General features: G+C 34.4%; 1 protein-coding gene across 3 annotated transcripts in view; it reads left to right on the plus strand.

Annotated features, from left to right (window-relative positions):
• LOC105830827 (tubulin polyglutamylase TTLL5) overlaps nucleotides 1-16,858 on the plus strand; it is a 239,101-nt gene that overhangs the window by 69,671 nt on the left and 152,572 nt on the right. The gene's annotated exons all lie outside the window — the stretch shown is intronic.

Below are 16,858 nucleotides of genomic sequence, written 5' to 3' on the forward strand. Positions count from 1 at the left end.
TGGGAGTCATGTAGTGTGAAAGTACGGTGTTATAAAATATCTATTATATAATATTGTTGGAATGTCCTTCCCATTTGTTAATGTTACTAAAACCGGAATATAATTGATTAGAAATTAGAGACAACAATTTTTTGTTGTAAATATTTGGATATTTAATCATTCGTACCTGATATATCCTGCAGATCGGTCCATTAGTCTATGTTTCATTTTATTGATTGATCTAGGGCAATTAGTCACTAGTTTTTAAACTGGACAAATAATTATCTAATTAAATTTTACATGCAAATTACAACTTGCATCGACTCTATTAGCACTTTATTTAATCATAAGATATTAGTAAAATTTACAAATTTTTGACTTTAAAGAACATTTCATCCATGAATTAATATACATTAAAGAATTATTCTGTAATTGAGTCTTATTTCTTTGTCATAATCAGAGCTTTTATTGAAAATAATCTTTTTACTGGTATAGACAAAGCAGTATAAACTTAAAGTGTCTCGAGCCATTTTTGACAATTAATGTTTGATCAATATTAGCTTTTTCATCATTTTAAAATACTTACATCTATCTATACATTCTCTCGAAATCTATAAATAATTATTAATTTCTGTTTTCCATGAAACGAGAGAATGTTTATTGTGCAAATATACGGCATTTATATCTGTAATATTAAATTATTGTCATCCACGTCATCGTTTTTAAAAATATGCTCTATATATTTTGAATTGTATTGTTTGCTTTATTAGGATTATTTGAATAATCTGAATAATATCAAGACAAAACAAGACAAGATGAGATTTTTGCTACGAATATTTATTAAAACCAAGACAAGATTAAAATTTTTTTAAATTTTTAATACAAAAACAATATTTTTGTAAATGTCGTCTTGTCTTGGTCTCGTGCAACCGTAAGTTAGTATATATAGGATTGTAAGATCTCTGATAACGAAACTATATTGAAAATTTTAAACTTTAAACTAAATCCAATATGACAGATTAGAATGCTAAACTTGGATTTGAGCGAAACTGATTTTGACCTACCATTTTAAATTTTGAAATGTTGATTACAGATTTATAATCAATGATTATAAAAACCTTTTGACGTAAATTAGATGCTAATTACATAAAAAAAGAATTAGATACAAAAGGATTAAGATTTGGTTTGCAGTAGAATCTTGGTGCTGAATTAAGGGCCTTGCAGAATAAGCATGTAAAATCTGCCCCCACAGAAAAAAAGTCATTTTCTCGAAAAAGGCACAACCGACTTTGATGAAAAAAATTTGTTAGAAATATCAATGAGACAATTTTCCAAAAAAATTTTTGACAAAAAATAAGATTAAAAAATGTTTAACTGTCAAAAAATTTTTTCGAGGTTATGTTTTTGATTCATACTAACCATATTTAACATAAATATTCTCTAGCATGTCCTCTATAACATATATTTTAGTTATATTTTTTTAAGTACGACATGGTGAAAAACTACTGTGAACTCCCGTGAACTTAGCACACCATTTAAAAATCCAAAAGTTTCTTTAAAATTCTAGTATTTTTTTGAATAGTTTTTTATAAGAATTTTCAAGAATTCCGTTGATTAAATATAAGAAAATTGAATTTAAAAATGTGGTGCGCTAAGTTCGTGCAGCGCACTGAATCGTAAAAATCAATTATTTCTTAAAAGTTCCAGCTTGTTTTACAATAATTCTACAGCCTAGCTCCTGATATTTTATATCAATAGTTCTTGTTAGAATATACATATATGTGTAATTTAAAAAAATAAAAAAAGAAGAAAAAAAGAAGTTTCAGCAAGGAAACAAACAAAACGAAACACAGTCCACGTACAAATAAACGAATATATTTCTCTTTTGACAGTAGCGGTTTCAATGAAATTTCGAAGGAATTAATCGGGAAAAATAATATGAAAGTTTACGCTGTAAGTAACGGTACTCGAAACCGGTCCGTTGGACTGGCGAGGCGCAATTCAATTTTGACGGGATGAAACGCACCCAGGTCTCGCTCGCAAGATTTTCGTTTTGTTATTACTATCGCTTTTCACGTGCTCAATTAGCTGAGAGTGATCCTTTCAAAAATTATGAATCACGAAAATTCACTCTGAGCACGAAGATCGAGATTAACTACTAGTATAGAATGTCCATTAGATCAATCCGATTGGTGAGAGAAACTTCGGGTGCCGCGGACGAGAGTAAACCCGGATCTGTGGACGAGAATACGCCTAATAATAATGCATGAGGCAGTGTTTACTTCACAAGATTGTGTGCAAAAGAAATAGAAAAGGCTAGCACCATGCAGTGTCCTGCAGATTTGTTTACGATGCGAGAGATTCCAGGCATGCGTGCCTGGGACGAGAATAAGCCCTGATCTGCAGGACGAGAATTAGCCTACCGCAATTCTGCTGTAAAAGGTGTGAATAATCGGGTATCAGCGTCCCGTTTTTCTGTCTGTGAGACGAGCTGTGGGGAGGGGTCCGTCGATCCTTAGAGATGCTCGGCAGGTAAGCGCTTCCTTGACGAAGCCTGGTAGGTAGCGGCTTCTTTCTGCGGGATGAATTGTTGGGCCGATTGCTCTCAGGCGTTGTTAGACTATTACTTGCTATGCACGCATTTGAACGACCGCGTGGAAAGAATCACCGTTTTGATCGATGAGAAAAGAAACGTCGGATCGATATACACTGTAAGATTGGCTATTAGCGCACTTGCATCTGTCTCGGAAGAATAAGCCGAAAAAGACTGAGACATTGAATAAAGAGTCGTTCGAGAAACGCCGCTAACCTAGTACTCAGAATTGAACCCGAAACACGATTGAATTATTCGAGATGGACTTTTCTAAACAGTTCTACCGAATTAATAAAAAAAAAATTTCAGAAATCTGAGGTGCTAACGTTCCGTGGCACTTCAAGTAAAAAAAAACTTTTATTGTATTTTTCTAGTTTTCAAAGAGTTTTATAGTTCTTGACTTTTTCGACACATTTTGCGAAAAGTTCCGTCAATTAATTAATTAATTTTAATTAATTATTTAATAAATCAATTTTTTTGCGGCAGTGCAGCACAGCCACTCAAAAAAGATCTGTATCACGGACCAGACTATGATATTTAATACAATATTTTTATGTTTTTTAAGCCGCTGAACACAAATTCGATGTCAGAGTTGCCCTATCACTCATCATTTTCCGCGTGCAGAGCAATCATTGCAATTTTTTTAGTTTTTAGGCTACCTTTTTGATTGAAAAAAAGAAATAATGGCCGACGGAGCAATTCTGACACCGGATTCATATTCAGCACGTCAAAATAGAGATTAACTAATAGGGTCCCAGTATCAGACTTTTTTGTGTGTGCTTGTGTAATTAATTAAAATTAATGAATTGAAGGAACTTTTTGCAAAATGCGTTGAAATAATCAGGAACTATAAAACTTTGAGAATTAAAAAAAAATACAATAAAAGTTTATTTTTCTTAAACTTGAAGTGCCACGAGAGGTGAGAACCTCAGATTTTTAAATTATTTTTTTAAACTGTTTTGATAGAACTATTGATATAAACTATCAAAAACTGTAGGAAAAAAGGTAGAACTTCAAAAAATTATTGATTTTTACAATTTAGTGCGTTGTGTAAACTTAGCGCATCAAATTTTTTAATTCAATTTTTATATATTTAACTTTCAGGGTAGCAACTGCGTTAGCGTAACTCGGGCAAATTTTGAAAGGCGCGCTGTTTTTAAACTGTAAGAGAAGCCGGAGAGAGGGAAACTTTTAGATTCCAAGCATTAATCAATTGCTTTGTAAAGCCACTGTGCCCTTACGAGTTGAAGGGTTTTACTTATGCTAAAAACTACGAAAACATGTATAATATGTTCATGTAAATACCCCCCATTTATACATATAAAAATTGTTTATAAATTTTTTATAATAAATGGAGTTCTCATATATGTTTTTGTCATAGTTTTTCGCATAAAATCGATTGACGTGGTTTATTTTAGTCTAGAATAATTATGTGTTAATTTGTTTATAACAAATTGCTAAAAATTTGTTGTATCTAACTTTTTGTTGCAAAAAAACATTGCTAGGAACGCTGCCAGGAACTGCGTTAACATTTTTTTGTTATTGCGACTTGTTTTGCCATGAAACTTAATAGGTTTCCAGATAGCACATGGACGTCCGTTGAACGTCCCCTGAACGTCCGAGCTCGGACATCGAAACGTCCATTGAGTAACCAAATAAGGTTCAACGGATGTCCACTGAACATCCAAAAAGGAACTGAAATGGACTGAAATGGACCTAAAAGGACCTTAAATGGACATATTTTTTAGTGCCCTAGTATTCGTAATATTGCTAAAATAAATGTTTAAAAAATATAAAGGAGAAGGTTATGAGCAATAATAAATTTGAAGTGCAGAATCAAATTATATATTTATTACATGAAACAAAATACAACGTAATAAATCAATATCAAGAGACACGGTAGTGTCTCGCGCCAAGTGAACGCGCAGCGCGAGACCATCGTACATTTACGTGAGTACGCGACTTGCGAGCACCTGAGATTATCAGATCTCAATAACGATTTAACCGATCGAGTTCTAACTAGGTTCAATCAAAAGCTTAAGTTTGATTCAAATGTTTTCATTTTTTTTCTGCGTGCTCTACGAGCAGAGATATAGCGACGCAAAGTCCAAAATGTAAATTTTTTATTTAAGATACGTCGTCGGTCTTTGTCGAGTACACGAATTCAACACGAGAAGACTCTTCTAAGATTTACCTCTGACAGTTTCTTATAAAATATATACTGCATATTGATATGATGATAAATCGCTGTCATTCGTGATATGATCGTTTTGTGAGAGTAAAGAATAAATATTAAGTGATATATCTGTAAATTGTACGGTTAATAATTTCTTATAAGAAAAGTCTCGTAGATCCGATGAGAAGTGCGCGTTCGTAGTCGAATATACTTTGACGTTAGCAGACAAATCCGCGGCGAGTTTCACGGCAATAATGTCACAGTTTGGGATTAATGATGTGACGTGCGCGAGGTTAATGGCAAGCAAGTAAGTTTTTATTTAGTTTCTGTACGCATATTACATTGCGGAAGATTATAGTATAACGTACTATCCGTTATACAATCAGATAAGTATATTATATAAAATTTTTATTTTTTTAAATGGAAATAATTATTTTGAGATAAGTCAATATACTTTGTGCCATGTTTTATTTTTAGTTATATATTAAAAGATAGAGAGGAAGAAACTATATTTGAAGGTGAAGGAGAACAGAAAAAGAAAAGATAAAAGAAAGAAAGAGTCGGTAAGGAGAGAGAGAGAAAAAAAAATTTTAATAGTTAGGAAAAATTAAGAAAAAAAAGTAAGAAGAATAAAATAAAGTAAGTCACAAGTAAAAAGAATAAAATAAAGTAAGTCACATATATACACATATAAATAAATTATAATTAATGTATGTTAAAAAGAGTGTTATTCTCAAATTGAAAGAAAGGGAGAGAAAGAGAAAAAGAGAAAAAGAAAGAAAAGAATAGCATTGTAATAATATTTACATACATATGTATGTATGTATGTATGTGTATAAAGTTAAGTATGCATGTGTGTACATATATACAGGGTGTTCCAGATTAACCGGAGGAACCGGCATGTACGTATTCCTCATGAAAAACTGAGTCGAAAATGTCAGTAGCAAAATCTTGAGGGATCATTGGTTTTCAAATGGTAAGCCTTTGAAACCTTCCAACCACAGGCCGTGAAGCTCGCGCTGTCAGGCGCGACGCAACTAAGCGGCCGGCTAGTCGCTTTGACGAGTATCGCTAAACGGTACCGAACGAATATAAATCTGTGAAATCTCTATTAATATTTGTTGCTGTATTCTTAAATCGAGTCCAATTTAATTGACAAAAAATAATATCAATTGTAAATTCGATAAAACGCCATTTATATCAATAAAAATTATGTGTTTCTGAAATACGTTTTATGTATAAATAAATTAATAAATAAAATCAATATTAATTAAATTATTTAATCAAATAATATTAAAAACATCAGTCGACAACATTTCCAAAACTTTTTTTCAAAAAGTTCTGTCACAAATAGAAAACATTTACATTTAAAATTCGCATTTGATGTAAATAAATATTTCATATTTAGGAAATGAAATGAACGAAATTCCGAATTATGATATAAGAGGAAAAGGAAGTAATACTGTGAAGAAAAATCGACGTAAGTAAATAATAAGTATTATTATTACAAATTACATTTTGAATAATATTTTAGAAACTTTTAGAGTAGGTGTTCGAAATGGCCACCACCCATTTCAATACAAAGCTGAGCACGTCTAATCAAATTTTTTCTCGATCGTTGTATCATTTCAGGCGTAATGGTTGCAAGCGCCTCATCAATTAAAAGTTTAAAAAGTTTAAGTTTAATATTTTTCTAAAATATTATTCAAAATGTAATTTGTAATAATAATACTTATTATTTACTTACGTCGATGCCTTCACAGTATTACTTCCTTTTCCTCTTATATCATAATTCGGAATTTCGTTCATTTCATTTCCTAAATATGAAATATTTATTTACATCAAATGCGAATTTTAAATGTAAATGTTTTCTATTTGTGACAGAACTTTTTGAAAAAAAGTTTTGGAAATGTTGTCGACTGATGTTTTTAATATTATTTGATTAAATAATTTAATTAATATTGATTTTATTTATTAATTTATTTATATATAAAACGTATTTCAGAAACACATAATTTTTATTGATATAAATGGCGTTTTATCGAATTTACAATTGATATTATTTTTTGTCAATTAAATTGGACTCGATTTAAGAATACAGCAACAAATATTAATAGAGATTTCACAGATTTATATTCGTTCGGTACCGTTTAGCGATACTCGTCAAAGCGACTAGCCGGCCGCTTAGTTGCGTCGCGCCTGACAGCGCGAGCTTCACGGCCTGTGGTTGGAAGGTTTCAAAGGCTTACCATTTGAAAACTAATGATCCCTCAAGATTTTGCTACTGACATTTTCGACTCAGTTTTTCATGAGGAATACGTACATGCCGGCTCCTCCGGTTAATCTGGAACACCCTGTATATACATATATATATATACATACATACATATATATATGTATGTAGAAATATAATATATATATACACTTACTCGAAAAAAAAGCGGTACACCTAAAATTTGTCAAAAAATCACTAAACTTCCAATGACGATAACTACGCGAGTAATAAAGATAGAAAGGTTTCTAAAAAAAGAAATTAAAGCTTCAAATGTTTACTTTAAGAATTGATTTAATAAAATTTTGCGTAATAATTTTTTTCAAAATGGCGTATGACAAAGCGAGAGCATGCGAAATTGAAAAATATTGGTCCGAGTTTACGACGATCCATGGCGGGAGGCAAGTATTGCAACTTAATGGGATAAAAAGTATGCGATAGTACAGAGTTTTCCCTCAAAAATGCTTTTTTATTCGTCTCGATACGATTTGCACATGCATGTCGTACATGTGTGTACTAAGATTGCAGTCGGTAATTCCATCTCTCATGGTAAAAAGTTGGGACAGCCATTAAAACTCACCCGGTATATATATATGTATATATATACACTGGCGCAAAAAAAAACGAAACAAAATTTTTGACCGATTTTTAGGCAATCTTTAAAGTGATGCAACTTTGCGAAAAATCATCCAAATTACATGTACTTTTTTTTTTAATTAAAGGGCAAAGAATCTACTTTGAGAATCTTTACACGAAAGTTTGATTTGTTAAGTGCGAACTTTTTGTATCGCATGAAAACCAAACATGTGTTTTTTAATTGAAAAAAGTAAAAGTTTGTTATCATTTTACACAAGTTTCTCGTTAAAATCTTGCTAATATTAAATTAGATTCTTAAAGTTCATTCTTTTCTAAGCAATTTAAAAAAAAACATGTCGATACGATGTTTTTTGTTGATTGCACACGAGTTTGAAATTTGCACTGCATTTTAGGGTATTTTAGCGAATAAATACGGTATTTTTTTAATATCATGAATTTTGAGTATCAATATGATATTAAACATTGATTTTATTCGTGTTTAACTCAATCATACCGCCGTCATCAAAGTGACCCGATGTGCACCACGTGGAGAATGACGGTCGGATTTTGTACATCATGTGGTTCTGAAATTCATCAGTAGAAATTTGTACTTACTGATCTGAATATAACGGATAGCTAACGCACCAATTTCACTGAAGTCAACAGAAGATCACATTCATCTATACTCATAAACCCACACATGCACGTAAACATACATATACACATGCTAATACATAAAAAATAAAAGTTTAAATTTTTTCTAAAAAATCTCTCTCTCTCTCTCTCTCTCAGCCTTTTCAGGACCACATGATGTACAAAATCCAATCGTCATTCTCCACGTGGTGCACATCGGGTCACTTTGATGACGACGGTATGATTGAGTTAAACACAAATAAAATCAATGTGCAATATCATATTGATACTCAAAATTCATGATATTCAAAAAATACCGTATTTATTTGCTAAAATACCCTAAAATGCAGTGCAAATTTCAAACTCGCGTGCAATCAACAAAAAACATTGTATCAACATGTATTTTTTTTTTTAAATTGCTTAGAAAAAAATGAACTTTAAGAATCTGAATTAATATTAGCAAAATTTTAACGAGAAACTTGTGCAAAATGATAACAAACTTTTACTTTTTTCAATTAAAAAACACATGTTTGGTTTTCATGCGATACAAAAGGTTTGCACTTATCAAATCAAACTTTCGCGTAGGGATTCCCAAAGTAGAGTTTTTGCCCTTTAATTTAAAATAAAGTACATGTAATTTGGATGATTTTTCGCAAAGTTGCATCACTTTGAAGATTGCCTAAAAATCGGTCAAAAATTTTTTTTTTTTTTTTTTGCGCAAGTATATATATATATATATATATATATATATCGGAATATTCTTGGAATATTGTCGGCTATAATTATAACGTTTATATACAATTTCAGTTTTTAATAATCATACACTTTCTAAAAATGTAAAAGTTTTATGATACATACGAATCATTTAATAATTTCTATATTTGTAGAAATGATAAAAATTAAGGACGGACACAAACGATCCCAGCAAACACAGAACATTGCAGCAACATTGCGGCAATTTCATAATCTTGCTGTAATATTGTTACAATGTTATAACATTGCCGCAATGTTGCTATTATGTTCTGTGTTTATTGGGACTTGTATAAGGGTCCGGAAAATCATCGTGTGTACTGATAAGGGAACCTTACGGGTCATGGGTCATCGATTTTTTTCATACTTATAGGATTTGAAGATCAGTACCCGGACTTCAATTTCCTAAAGCAGTACGATGCGCTTCTCAAAAATACTCGAGAAAATCGATTTTCAAAATTTCCGATATCTTTAAGTACAGAAAATTTTGACCTATCGTCAGAGTCGCTCGTAGCCGAGCGTACAGAGCTCTAGTTTCGTAAGCGCGGAGTCGCTGGTTCGATTTTCGCTCTGGCCCCAATTTTTTTTTAATAAGTCAATGAAGTTTTTTTTAATTCTATATCTTAACATTTATCAAATTGAAATGCTAATTAATTATTAAATATTTATTTGTTATTTTTTAAATAAAAATTAACATTTCTTTATTTTTATTTAACGGTAAAATACAAATAACACAGCATCTGCTCTCTCGGAATCCTTACTTTTCCCACTTTTCGCAAGGCTGTTCTTTGTTCACGATTAGATGCGAAAGAATGGGGATCGACCAGGATCGACTTACAATAAACTCGACTTGTAAACTCCGACTAACGTGTTAAAGATGCAGCGTAAAATGTAAGCGATAAAATAACTGAATATTATTTGTACATATTATTTTTGCATTTAACAATAAGACGTTTTCCATTTTTGTACCAAATTTTAATTTATTATAAATATTCGCATTTTCAAGCAAATGGCAATTAAAAATAAAAAGATGTTAATTTTTATTTAAAAAATAACGAATAAATATTTAATAATTAATTAGTATTTCAATTTGATAAATGTTAAGATATAGGATTTTAAAAAAACTCCATTGACTTATTAAAAAAAAATCGGAGCCAGAGCGAGAATTGAACCAGCGACTTCGCGCTTACTAAACTAGAGCTCTGTGCGCCCGGCTACGAGCGGCTCTGACGATAGGTCAAAATTTTCTGTACTTAAAGATATCGAAAACCTTCAAAATTGATTTTCTCGAGTATTTTTGAGAAGCGCATCGTACTGCTTTAGGAAATTGATGTCCGGGTACTGATCTTTAAATCCTATAAGTATGAAAAAAATCGATGACCCATGACCCGTAAGGCCCCCTTGTGAGATAATAATTAAGATTGTTTTAATAATTAAAAATCGACAATATTAATACGGGCCTAAGACCAGACATCTTATGGACGTTCAAATATTGGCCATTGATGGATGTCTAAAATTGGACATACGATGGACGTCTATTTCCTGGACACAAATGAACATCCACAGAATGTCCTGTGTTGTCTGGGTTAATAATAGCGCAGTGGAAAATTGAAAATTGAAGAAAAATAGAAAATTGATGGTAATAAAATGTAATGAGCCGTTCCTCCACTGCCGTTAAGGCAGGCAGATACGAGGCCGTTACCTTCCTACCTCGTGTAGTCCCCTCCGCTTATCTCGTTTCTCCGCTCCTCTTGTCACCGAACGGGGGCTATAAAAGCCCTTCACCGGTGATAAGAGAGCAGGTCTCCCCGGTCTAGCGAACTGAGCCGATCGATCCTCTCAGTGAATTGAGCTGAAAATCCAGGAGCACGAATTGAGTGCCACCATAACCTCAACGGCTTTCTTGCCAGCGCGCACTGAGCGCTTCCTCGTGCCACGCACTGAGTGGCAATTCACCGCCCCACTCGTTACCCGGATCCCGGTTTGCGCACTGAGTGACCGATCCTGACATCGTTCACGGGGACCCCGTATTGAGGGGAAACCGACGCCGCAAAGGATTATCCACGCGGGATGATTCCTGACAGCAACAGCTGATCGCCGTGACAGCTGATCACTGTCACACCGTAGCTACCGAGCCGAGCTTCGCGCCGTACCGCGCACCGCCGCAACCAATCCGATCGCCGCGACCGACCGACACAACCAATGTAAGCGCCGCACCGCACCGCGCAGCCGCGACCGTAACATCGCAATCAATCGCGACCGACATGAGCGCCGCCTCGCACCACACAGCCGTAGCTGCACCGCCACGAGCGCCGCGTACACCAAGATCATAGACCTTATAGATATGGACTGGCAATTGCCTACAGTTTGTGTATAGAAAACGGTGTCCAGAAGAGGTGCGAGAGAGAAACAGACTTTTTAGTACTTCTTTCTCTAAAGTTACCAGAAATAACTATCGCGCATGTCAGCACACATACATACATATGTATATACATATATATATACACACACACAAGTTAAAACACATGACCAAAACGTATCCAATCATTGGATTTCAATGTATAATATGTACAAGCATGCGCGAAACATATTTCCGGACTCTTTAGAGAGAGAAGTATGGACACGGTTTCGCTTGGTATTGCCAGTCCATATCTATAAGGTCTATGACCAAGACCGACCACTGCTGCCAATCAGCGTGCCGACCGATCGACGCACGGACCGTGCGCTCCGTCGCAACCAATCCGAACACGGAGATACCACGCGCGCCGTGACACACGTCGCCAGCATAACGCTTTACGCACCTTACACAGCGAGATATTATTACTGTATATATTATAGGATAGCATAGGGAATACTGTAAATATTAGCTAGGTTTAGTATATAATAAACGACTGTTAGTGTCAAACATATATATCACTGCCTTCGTCATTCACTCAACCAGCCCGCCACCCGAACCTTGAATCCCGCGGCTATCCGTAGCCAATCACATTCAAAATTCACGGTTACAAAATTATTAAAACATTTTAAATTATTTATTTTTATCAAAAAGTGAGTATTTCACGCTTATTTTGGTGACATCGGAAAATATCACATTTTCATATCACCAAATAAATACAGTTTTAGAATAGAATATAAAATCTGACCATAGATTTTTAAAGTTTATCTTTTTATTTTTCTATTGATCACTATTTTAATTACTTTATTTTTTTTATAAATGTGGGTGTTTGAAAAAAAGCAAATTTTACAAAAAATTTTGTGTTCTTTTCTCATTCTTTTCAAAAAATTTTTTTTTAAATATCTTAGGCTTTTTAACCAAGACCATCATAATTCTGAGTCTTTTTCCTTTTGATTGAAAAAAATGCGTTGAAATTGATTGAATTTAACCGGAGATATGAGCCAACAAAGTTAAGGAGTTACGCTAACCCACTTTGTATTAATCATAACTTTTTAATTGTTGGTATCTTGATGGTTAATCAATGAAACTCTTGAAAATTTTTATAGAAAACTATTTGAAAAAATACTAGAACTCTAAAGAAATTTTTGGATTTTTAAATATAATGTGCCAAGTTCATGACAGTCCAAAGTAGTGCACCATGGCGCAGCGGCACCAGATCAATTTTCTTTTCTATGTTGCCACTTGACAAAATTGAGCAAAAATATATGTTATAGAGGATATTCTAGGGAATATTTAAAAGTTAAACATAATTGGTACGAATCAAAAACATAAGCTTTAAAAAAATTTTTTTATTGACAATTTCTTAATTTTTAACAAAATATTGATATTTATAACATATTATTTTTAATAAAATTGGTCAAGCCGTTTTCGAGGAAATTGATTTTTAAAATTTTTCTCTTTCCCTCCATATCTCTTAAAATAATGAAAATATCAAGTTATTATTTAGCGGAATTTTATGTCACATTGTTGTGAACTTATGACATGAATTTGAATCTGATATCTGCGGGGAGCAGATTTTATATGTTTATTTTGCTAGGCCTTTTTCCTATTACTATAATATTCTTAGCTGATTTGAATAGGCAATCTTAACTTTATCTATATGTTTAAAACATTTATTGGGGGAGAATCAACTTACTATTATTGTATATACACGTCGTTTAAAAAGGAACGTTCTTTAAGACATACTGGTTATGTCTTAATATTGCGAAGAATAATATCCATATGCCTCGATCGAATTGGGTAAGACACCCTCACGGAATGATAGGAGATCCAGATTTAACCTAACTGAAGTATTATGTATGTATGTATGTATGTTTATTTACTGCTTCCCCTCAGGGTTTGCAGTCTCTCCATATTATACATCATAATTACAACATTCTCATAATCCCCTATGCGCCCTGGCCATTGTGCGATCTTTACATGCTCCATCTCTATCTTCTTCACGACCCTTTTAATCATAAACCCCCTTTTTTCCCTTGCCCCGTTTCAACCTCTCCCCTTTCTTCTCTCTCTTCACAGTTCATCTTCCAGTATCCCTATCCTTGTCCATTTCTCTCTTATTCTATCCTTTCCTTCGTCCTCCCGTCTCTTCTCTCCTTTCCTTCTTCTCCACCTCTCCTGTTCTCCTCACTCCCTGGTTCCGCCACCTATTTGCATATAAGTACATTTCATGAGACCTTTTTCCATCTTATTTTACCTATGACCATTTCCCCTCCTTTCTCTCTTTCCACTGTCTCCTCCCTCCTTTTCAACCTTTTTCTCCTTCATTCCATATTCATTCTTCCCATTCCACCCTCCGTTCCCTCTACTTTCTCTCTTACTCCCCCTCCTCCTCTCCATCTCCCCTCTTCTTTGTCCCAACTCCATCTCTTCTCGTCCACTTACAACCCTCTGTTTGACATATTCACCTTTTTGCCCTACGCTCTTTTCCTTCTCGCCGTCTCCAAAATTCTCCATCTCATTCTTTTTTCCTCCATTGTTAAGTCGTCGATTCGCACCCTACATATCCCTTTTACTTCCCCTCCCCTTGCCAACAACTTCTCCCTATCCTCCTCCCCTGTTATCTTCGTTATTAGAACCCATCTTCCCCTTCCTTTCTTTCACTCTATCCAACATCACCCTCCTCCCCAACACCCTTCTCCTAATTATACCCTCTACAAAAAACCTCTCCTCGTCCTCTTCTTCTACCCCTCTCCACACCACATCTCTCTCTTTCTTTTGTCCTCTTTTTCCCTCCTTGTCCTCTGTCTTTCTCTCTGCATAGCCCTCTCTTTTTTTTCTAGTCTGTCCTTCATTCTCTCCTCCATCTCCTTTTATCCATCTCCATTCTTCCTTCTTCCTGCGCTCCTCCAGCTCCTCTTTCCCTTCTGTCTTTCTCCTCTCTTCCTCTACCTCCTTTTGCCCGTATCCATCTTTCTTTTTCGGGACCTCTCTCCATTCGCCTTCCTCTCCTTTACTATGTCTCCTTGCATTCTCCTTAACCATCCATCCCTCTTTCTCCTCTTCTCTCCTTCTTAACTCTTTTTCTTCTCATCTCTTATTTGCTCTCCTCTGCTTCCACTTTTTTTCACCACTCCTCCATCCTCTCCTTTGTCACCTTTTTTCCTCCTCCCTCCTGTTCTTACTATTCTCTTTTCCCTCTTTCTCCCCCTCTTGGCTGCTCCTTCTTTCTCTTCTCTTCTTCCTTCCTCTTTTTTCCATCCTTTGTCTTCTTCCTTCTTTCTCTCCTTTCCTCTTTCTTCCTCTCCTCCTCTGTCTCTCTCCGTCTTTCCTGTGCCTGTCCTTGCTATCCTTTTTGTCTCCTCTTGTTTTCTTCTTCTTCTCACCTCCTGACCTCTGTTTCTCCTGCTCCTCCGTTTCCTCCTTTTCGTTCTCTTTCTGCCTTTTCTCCTCTCTTTGCCTTTTTCTGCGCCTTCTTTTTCCCCCAGCCATCTATTCCATAACCCCACCACTTTTCACCCCCACCAAATGGAGAATCCTCCATTTAAGATAAAGTCAAGCACTTTTATCCCTCTCAACTCCTGCCTTATTTCTATTAGCTCTCTATTCTTCATCTTCTTGTCTCCCACATCCTTTCCTTTATTTTTTTCTTCACTCTTCCGTACTCCGCTTTTCGTTTTTCACAGCCTTCTTTACTACCATAACTTGTCTCTTCTTGCCATGTGGCACTTCAACATCTCTATCTCTCTGCTCGATATCCACACTGACTCTCTCTTTGCTCTCTCCACCAATCACCTTCCTCCTTTTCTCCTATCGATTTATCGATATCTCGCTCCGCTCGATCTCTTCTGGTGGACCACGTGTTTGAGAACCCTTGCGTTCCTAAAACCCGCTACCCCCATCCTTCTCTTTTCTCCGCGCCATCTGCTATCCTCTTGCGTCATCATCATCCGCCTTTTCCACCAATCCTTGTACCCGATATTAGGTCTACCACCCTCTCCGCCGCCACTGCTACCAACCGACTCCCTGTTCTTTATTCTTTCTTCCATCTCCTTTCACACTCCGGTCGCGCTTGCGTATTGCTTTCTTCCTCCATCCACCACATCATCTCGCTTGCCTGCTTCGATTTTTTTTATTTGATTTCTGCCTCTTCTACCTCCTCCGCTCACTTCCCTTCAATATCCGGCCTTCCTTTTCACTTCTTCTTCCTCCTCCTATCACTCCCCTCACTCCTTCACCTCTTATTGCTCCACTTTTTCACCTGACTCCTGGTCAGCAGCCACCATCTCCATCTACTCTCCTCCGCCATCTTTCAAGCTCCCAACTGAAGTATTATTTTTTGTAATAAAATTTTTATAGTTGTAAAGTTCACAGTTTTTGAGTAAGAAAAGATTTTAAAGATGCTTGTGAGCATTGATATTTAGTTTAATATTTAGCTGATATTTAACTGTGTTTCAAGACTGACGAAATTGTCAACCTTACAACTGTTGTAGTTTACAATGTAAACTTTACATGATCCAAGAATATTAAATTAATAGAAAAATTATATTCAGCACCAAGATACAGACCTAATAGGTGATCTTAACTTTATCTATATGTTTAAAACATTTATTGATCGAGAATTAAGTTACTATTAAAAAAAATTTATTTTTATAAATTTCTGAATTTTTTTTTACTATATTAGATTTGCTATTTGAAATTTTTAGAATTTGAGTTCAGATTTGTATTTAATGGTTTTGAAAATATTAAAAGTCATATTTTACAAAAACTTGTCTTTTGGAACTAAATCTACTCCTGAATGGATTTATAGAGTAGGTGAGATCAGCTTAACTTCTTGCCTGTCTGGACGCAAATTACAAAGGTAGGTCCAAAATGTGGAGAAAATTTTTGTGGTTGAATTTGTATCAAAATGCAAATATACCCTTAAGATCGCTGAATACAAATTTGAATTTAAAATTTACACATTCAAAATAATTTACGCAATATGGCGACTTAAAATTTTGAAAAACACAAAATTTACCGAAATATCTTAAATTTTTACAGATACAAAAAAAGCAGATACAAATGGGAATACAGTAAAACATAAATGAATTGCCATGAAAATCTGTTTTCTTGAACCAAGTTTTATAAGGATGTTTTTTTTTTCTCAAATTTTGAGTTATAATATTTTATTAGGGTAGTCAAATTTTTCAGTTTTAATCTCAAATTCGTATATAGAAACCTTAAAAGCTTGATAATAACGTTTACAATAAAAATTAAACACTTTCCTTAACTAATTTTTTTTTCATGACGTGTATATACGTCATCTACAGTCTAAGTCCACTTTCTCTATAACATGTATACGTCATTCACAGTCAAGGGATTAAACAAGATTAGATATTCTTAAAAATATGTTTGATCTATCAAGCGACGTATCGCTAAATAAATTAAAAAAAATTATTGCATGAAAAATCCTATGACATTATCGAGACTCTATCGTTTAGC

This window comes from Monomorium pharaonis, chromosome 5 (assembly GCF_013373865.1).
Source record: "Monomorium pharaonis isolate MP-MQ-018 chromosome 5, ASM1337386v2, whole genome shotgun sequence".
Taxonomy (NCBI): Eukaryota; Metazoa; Arthropoda; class Insecta; order Hymenoptera; family Formicidae; genus Monomorium; species Monomorium pharaonis.